Here is a 7815-nt window from a genome sequence, read left to right on the forward strand (position 1 = left end):
TATCTTGTAGCCAGGGTGTAAGAATACCATACTGCTGGTGCACTTGGTTGGCTCAGTGGGTTGGGGCCTCTGCCTTCGGCTCAGGTCATGATCCCAGGTCCCTGGGATCGAGCCCCGAATCGGACTCTCTGCTTGGCAGGGAGCCTGCTTCCTCCTCTCTCTCTGCCTGCCTCTCTGCCTACTTGTGCTGTCTGTCCAATAAAAAAATAAAATCTTTAAAAAAAAAAAATACCATACTGCTGGTCTTGTGGGATTCTCCCCAAGCCATGTTGCCAGTTACTTATCCCAAGCAAGAGGAAAGGGCAGAATAAGCAAAGATAAACCTTTTCCCTTAAAAATTTCTGAAGAGACGGGGCGCCTGGGTGGCTCAGTGGGTTAAGCCGCTGCCTTCGGCTCAGGTCATGATCTCAGGGTCCTGGGATCGAGTCCCACGTTGGGCTCTCTGCTCAGCAGGGAGCCTGCTTCCTTCTCTCTCTCTCTCTCTGCCTGCCTCTCAGTGTACTTGTAATTTCTCTCTGTCAAATAAATAAATAAAATCTTAAAAAAAAAAAAAAAAAATTTCTGAAGAGGGGGGCACCTGGGTGGCTCAGTGGGTTGAGCCTCTGCCTTCGGCTCAGGTCATGATCCCAGGGTCCTGGGATCGAGCCCCACATCGGGCTCTCTGCTCTGCAGGGAGCCTGCTTCCTCCTCTCTCTCTGCTTGTCTCTCTGCCTACTTGTGATCTCTGTCAGATAAATTTAAAAAAAATCTTTAAAAAAAATAAATTTCTGAAGAGGGACTTTGGACAGTGGGGTTAATATAAAAGTGAAGAATTATATTTTCTAATGGCTAGATACACTTAAAATAAGCCTTATCCTACACATGCTTGAAGTAAACTGGGTTAAAGTCCTTACCTGATAATGTGAATGACTATAAAATTAAAGCCCAGTGCAGACTTAACTCCAGAGTAAACTAATCCTCAGGAAGCAGGTCACCCAAAATCGTTCATCCCTGTCCTTTTGCTAGATCAAGGGTTGAGAGGGATCCTATCCACAGCTTGCTTCCAGATTGCTCTACTACGCCCAACTAAGTGTATTCTGGGCCATAGGGCTCCAAGTGGAGCTTTCACTAGAATAGCTCCTCCAGCTCAGAGTGGGTGGAAGGTATGTACATATTTTGAGAGAGGGAACAGACTCTATTCCTCGACTATGGTCTCTTAGATTTGTATCTCTGGTAGGGCCTCTGCTGCCCATCTCCTTTCCGAGTCATCAGGTATCTGTTTTTTTCTCTTGGCCCTTTCTTTGGGATAGATTCTAGCTAGCCCCTTATCAACTTAGGTGCTTGGGGAGAGCACAGCTTAGTGGCCCACGTGTTTTTGTTCTCTCTGAGGTAAATGATGAGATGGTGCTGCAAGGAGCTTGGAAGCAACTTCAGGAGGAGTCCAGGCAACCTCTTCGTTTCAAGCCCCAGGAGATAGTTATTGGCAACCCAGGTTGCTAACAACTTAGGAAGAGAAGTGCTATGTTTTAGTAGAGGGTCCAAGAGCAAATTTTCTGAAGCGCTTTCCAACTTTAATAATATGTAATGAAAGCTTTCTACTGTCCTTGTAGTTTTAGAAAGAGACCATGTTTGAAGTCAGATTTATTTTATTTTATTTTTTTTTAAGTTGAGTAGACCACAGTGTTACATTAGTTTCAGGTATATCAGGAGATGTTCTAATCGCTCTTCCACCACTGGCCACTGTGATACTGGGCAGATCACTGACCAGTAACTTTCTAGGCCCTCTGTTTGTCCCCATCTACTAAATAGGAATAATAATCTTCATCACAGGAATTAATGTGCATACACACAGAGGCCCTTTGAGTGTTTGGAAAGGATGGTGCCATCAAAATTCAATATATTGATTATAATTTGCTTTCTCATTCATGGAGCTCACAGCATATTATAGCCATTTTGTAGATGGCTTCTCCCTTTTTTATGGTTGGCATGGAAAAGGGAACTGACCATCCAAAATTTATAAATTCTAGCCATAAAACATGTGAGAGAGAACCCAAGGATGCTGAAGGCAGTGAGGCTTGCTTCCCTTTTACTCCTGTTTTTTCAAAAGTCAGTTGTGTTTCTTCAGAACCAGGGGAGGAGTGCCATTCTAATTAGAGGAAAATGATGTCCTTTGGAAATAATCTAAATGTTAAACAGCAGTAATGAGTAACCCTGTTACAGGCTCCCTTTCAGGATGGATCTATTAGTTTGAGGCTTTCTCAGGTCATCCAGATGAGAAATATGTTTAGGAACAACACTGGTGATTTAGCTTAAGTTGGTGTCCGGGCACTTAGAGGCTGCTCTGTGTCTTTACATCCTTTCAAGAGAAATGAGATGAAGGAATATTCAAGCTGAATTCTGAAATAGAAAAGGGAAAAGGACAGCGTCACTCTGGTAAGTAGAGGATATTGTCCTCATCCTCTAAGTTGTGAGCAATTAAACTTTGTCTTTATTGAGTTGTATCTAAAATTATGCATTTTCCTACATGTATTCTTAGGACACACTCTTGGACAGCTTGGTGTTCTCACTGATGAGAAAGACTTAAAACGCAAGATTTTTTAGTCCCCAGGCATTCCTTAAAATGTTTTTAGTTTTGAAACATTCATCTCAAGGCAGTGTGAGTGTTAGTAAGTACATTGTGATCAAATTAGCTACCGTAGAAATGGCAGAAGACATGATGGATAGAATACCAGGATGAGGTCAGGCCTCTCATCTCAAATGCTTGGCTTCTCTTACTGTAATAAGTGTAAATGGTTACTTAGAGACAGTTTGTTCCCAGTTCCTTCCTCCCCTTACCCCATAAGAGATCTTTGATCTTTTGAATAAGTGTGGTGGTAGGCAGAATTTTTTAAATGACTCCCCTAAATGTGTCCTACTCTAATCCCCAGAACCTTTGGATTTGATGGGATATGATGGGTGTGATTTTGTTACATTACATGGCACAGTTGACAAGATAGGGAGATTATCTGTGGGGGCCTGATCTAATCCCAGGAACCCTTAAAAGCAAAGAGCTTTCTAAGGGTGGTGGCAGAAAGATAAATGAGAGATTTGAAAGGAGGATTCAGTGTTCCATTGCTGGCTTTGGAGATGTAGGGGACCAGATACAAGGACTGGAAAGTGGCCTCTGAGAACCAGAATTGACCCCCCAAAACAGCAACCAGCAAGGAAATGAGGACCTACGTCCTGCAACTGCAAGGAACTGAATTCTCCCAATGGTATGAATGAGCTTGGAAGTGAATTCTTCCTCAGAACCTCTAAATAAAATTCTAGCCCGCAGGGTGCCTGGATGGTTCTGTCAGTTAAGCATCCAACCCTTGATACCAGCTCAGGTCTTGATCTCCCTACATTGGGCTCCGTGCTGAATGTGGAGCCTACATAAGGGGAAAAAAAAAAGACTAGCCCAGTCAACACCTGCCTTGACTTTGGCTTTGTGAGATCCTAAGCAGAGAACACAAGTTTCCTGGATTTATGATACAGAATAGTAAGGTGATAAATGGGTATTGTTTTAAACCACTAAGTTTGTAATAATTTATTATGTAGTGTAGAAAGTTTATACAATGTTTAAATCTGCAAAAGAAGTAACATTTCATCTGACTCTTAATGCTGAAAAGGAACTCCAGAAGTTGACTTATCTGGCCCTCTGCCTCTTAACTTCATTGAATTTAATGTAGCTCAGGAAGGCTAAAGAAAGAAAGACCTTTAAACAAAAATTATATGGCATAATATTTTTCTATAGCTATTTAATTTGTATGAAGTAGATGTATTTTCTTGTTTTAACAGATGAAAAAAACTAAGCCTCAGATTCAAGAGTGATGCCTTGTCCTTAAGGTTATCTAGGTAGGAAGTGATAAAACCAAATAGAAACCCACAACCAAAGTTGCTTGCATTCTATCACATCACAAGGTATAGGGGCCACAATATCATTGGTGGAGAGGTAAAACAAATGTAGATAGTTATTTAGACTTCTCAGTGAAGGTGATTGATCTGTTTTTCTTACAGTTACCATCCCTGTTGTTAACTTGCTGGTAGGTAACATTTTTGCCTCCCCCGGATTCATTTTATCCCACTGCCTATTTCCTGGGTTTCTGGGCAGGCTCAGTTTAGTTGGCTCAGCTCTGCCTTCAAGATGGGTATTTTTAACCACTGTGGATTAGAGCCTTCCAGGAATTATGTAGCTGCTTTTACAGAAACCAGCTCTGCAGATTTTGTGGGGCAGGAAGGGTTATGTATATGTAGGTGTGGAATCCAAGACCAGACAGACTTACATCCCCTTTGTACCTGTAAGGCCTTTCCATTCACATCACCCAGCAGTTGGAGTGGGGACTTTCAAGTTTCCAAAACATAACTGCAAAGGATAATAAACAGCTAGCTTATAACTCCCTTAGCAACAGGAGAATAGTCAGTGGGGATTTAGCTCAGGAAAATTTGTGCAGTGCAAAAGACCATAAAATTTTCAGAAAGCAGCTTGGCCCTATAGAGTTGACCAGACTGAAAGTCCCAGAATCCTGGGTTCAAGTCGCTTTAGGTAAATTTATGCTTCAAGTTTCTTCCCTTGTGTGAAATGAGCACATTTCCTTGAGATGTGCTTCCTGGAGCTGTCATAGAAATAAGTGGAATTAAATTTTGAAACTTCCTTTTAGAACACAAGATCTTGTAAATTGTCTCTATCTCTGTTCTTTCTTGGTTACTAATTTACCAAGAGTAACTTAACACTAGGATTCTCTGCCAGTACTAAAATTAGACTCCACCACTCTGGGGCTTTCGTTCCTCTTCCTTGCTTTGTTTTAGGGTTTAAGGAAAACATGTACCACTAGAATTAGTAAACTAGGGGCACCTGGGTGGCTCAGTGGGTTAAGCCGCTACCTTCGGCTCAGGTCATGATCTCAGGGTCCTGGGATCGAGTCCCGAATCGGGCTCCCTGCTCAGCAGGGGGCCTGCTACCCTCTCTCTCTCTCTGCCTGCCACTCTTTCTACTGTGATCTCTCTCTGTCAAATAAATAAAATCTTTAAAAAAAAAAAAAAAGAATTAGTAAACTAAAAAACCCATTAGATTATCCATTAGAAAAACGATTTTCATCCTGCCCACATTATCTCCTTTTAAAGAAGGAATCAAATCTGCTCTGGATTTTGATTATTCAATTCAGTTGTGCAGATGAATTGGGAAAGCCTAGTAACCCCATGGGAATAGAGAGGGAGGAATAAACAGAATTGGAATGGAGACAAGTTTGTCTCCTGGTCTCTCTAGCCAGCAGCCTGTCTTTCCCAGCCAGATAGGCCTTCTGCCATTAAAACTTGGAGGTTCTCTGGTCACATCACAAAAGGGCCTAGAGTTACTGCTCTGTGTGCTGACATCCTGTCTGAGGGTGGGAGGTTCAGGTATTTTTGGGCACTTTTCCTGACCAGGGATCTGGGGAAAAGAAACAGGCAAGGAGGGAGTCAATCTTTTCCAGCTGCAACCTAGAGAGAGAAAAGGAACAAATTCTTCACCAGGGAAGATTGTGTAAACAGTGCCTTTGGCTGGAGCCATAGAGTTGGGGAAGCAAAGAAAGGGATCTTTGTTCTCCCCCACCCCAGCCAGAGCACAATCGTAGAGCTGGGATTGTTTGCTTTGGCAAGGGACTCCCTGCTTGAAAGGACTAGGCGTTCCAGAGACTGATGAGGCCTCCGTTGGGTTTCCCTTATGGAGCTGGGGAGAGGACAATCCACAGCCTACATTTTTTTACCCAAGGAAGTGAGCTGGGAAGCCTGGAGGCCTAAGGTATCTGGCCCATTCTTCTCTAGCTTTGTTCACCTCTTTCCCTTTCCAACTTGACCCCACCACAGGATGTTAGTTAGCCTCAATCTTCCTGCCTTTGAGGATACTTGTGGTCCTTGTAATAGTGTTCTATCCCAATAGAGAGCAAGACTACCCAGGGCTCCATTCAAAAGAATCCAACAGGATAAAGGGATTCTGAGATCATCTTATTCACCCTGTTACTTTCTGGTTATGTTGCACATGGCCCTGATGTTGTAGGGAATCTTTCCAAAAATCTCTAGAAAAGTCCCATTTTCTTTGGGTAGCATTAGTGTCTCACAAATGTAAAATAATACTTAAGTATTGCATGCTCATGCCAGGTGTTTTACAAGTGCCATTTAATTTAATTCTTGTGACCACCCTATTAGGTAGATGCAGTTTATCCCCATTTTACGGATGAGGAGACTAGGGATTAGCAAAATAGAATAATTTGTCCACGGTCTGTTAGTTTGCTAGGGCTAGCAGAATGAAGTATGACAAACTGAATGGCTTAACAGAAATTTAGTATCTCACTGTCTGAAGGCTGTGAAGCAGAATCTGTTACATGCCTCTCCCTTAGTTTTCAGTGGATTGTTGGTAATCTTTGGCATTCCTGGATCTGTAGTTCTTGCCTTCATGTTCAAATAGCATCATCCTTGTACACATGTCTGACCAAGTTTTCCCTTTTTTTTTTTTTTTTTTTTTTAATCTTTTATTAATTTATTTGACAGAGATCACAAGTAGTCGGAGAGGCAGGCAGAGAGAGAGGAGGAAGCAGGCTCCCTGCGGAGCAGAGAGCCCGATGCGGGACTCGATCCCAGGACCCTGAGATCATGACCCGAGCCGAAGGCAGCGGCCTAACCCACTGAGCCACCCAGGTGCCCCCCAAGTTTTCCCTTTTTATAAGGATACTGATTGTTGGATTAGGTGCCTGTCCTACTCCAGTATGACCTTATCTTAATTAATTACATCTGCAATGTCTCTATTTCCAAACAAGATCATATCTGAGGTAGTGGCGGTTTGGACTTCAACATATGAGTTGGAGGTAATTGGGGTGGCGGGGGAGACACAACTCAACTTGTAATAGATGGTAATTTGCTATGCATGATTTGAATTTGGGTCCATCTAACTCCAAAGCCATTTACGTTTTTCCTTTTTTTCTTCCTTTTCCTCTTTCTTTCTTTCTTTCTTTCAGATTTATTCATTCAGGGGTGCCTAGGTGGCTCAGTCAGTTGAGCGTCTGCCTTCAACTCAGGTCATAATCTCAGGGTCCTGGGATCAAGCCCTGCATCCAGCTCCACACTCAGCGGGGAGTCTGCTTCTCCTTCTCCCATTGCCCCTCCCCCATTCCTTCTCTTTCTCTCTCTCTTTCTCTCTCTCTCAAATAAAATAAATAAATAAATAAATATTTTTTTTAAGATTATTCATTTATTTGAGAGAGAGCATATGCAAGCAACTCCAGGGAGCAGGAAGAGGGGCAGAGGGAGAGAGAATCTCAAGTGGACTCTCTTCTGAGTGCAGAGCGGAGTGCAGGGCTCAGTCTCATGACTCTGAGATCATGACCCAAACAGAAGCCAAGAGTCCCGATGCTCAATTAATTGAGCCACCCAGGTGCCCCATATTTTCTTCCTACCATTTTCTACTGCCTCTTTAAAATCAGGGGGTTAATTCAATTCAAAATGTCTCCCATCTTCAATCCAAATTCTGCTGCTAGTTATCCTTCTAAAAAGTGTATTTGGGAGAGCCTGGATGGCTCAGTGGATTAAGCCTTTACCTTCAGCTCAGGTCATGGTCTCAGGGTCCTGGGTTCAAGCCCCACATCAGGCTCTCTGCTCAGCAGGGAGTCTGCTTCCCTCTCTCTCTCTGCCTGCCTCTCTGCCTACTTGTGATCTCTCTCTCTGTGTCAAATAAATGAATAAAACTAAAATAATTTTAAAAAATAAAAATTAAAACGTAAATTTGATCAGTCACTCTGCTACTTAAAATCTTTGAGTGGCTTTTGACTATACAAAGTCCAGATATTT

The 7815-nt window shown here is 42.6% G+C and overlaps 1 long non-coding RNA gene across 1 annotated transcript; it reads left to right on the top strand.

The window, feature by feature from the left end:
• Window positions 1-559: 559 nt before the first annotated feature.
• LOC131838685 (uncharacterized) lies at window positions 560-7160 on the top strand. The gene is made up of 2 exons (XR_009356677.1): window positions 560-2412; window positions 6987-7160. It is a non-coding gene; the product is annotated as an uncharacterized LOC131838685 (long non-coding RNA).
• The last annotated feature ends 655 nt before the right edge of the window (window positions 7161-7815 follow it).

The sequence above is a fragment of the Mustela lutreola genome, chromosome 8 (genome assembly GCF_030435805.1).
Source record: "Mustela lutreola isolate mMusLut2 chromosome 8, mMusLut2.pri, whole genome shotgun sequence".
NCBI lineage: Eukaryota > Metazoa > Chordata > Mammalia > Carnivora > Mustelidae > Mustela > Mustela lutreola.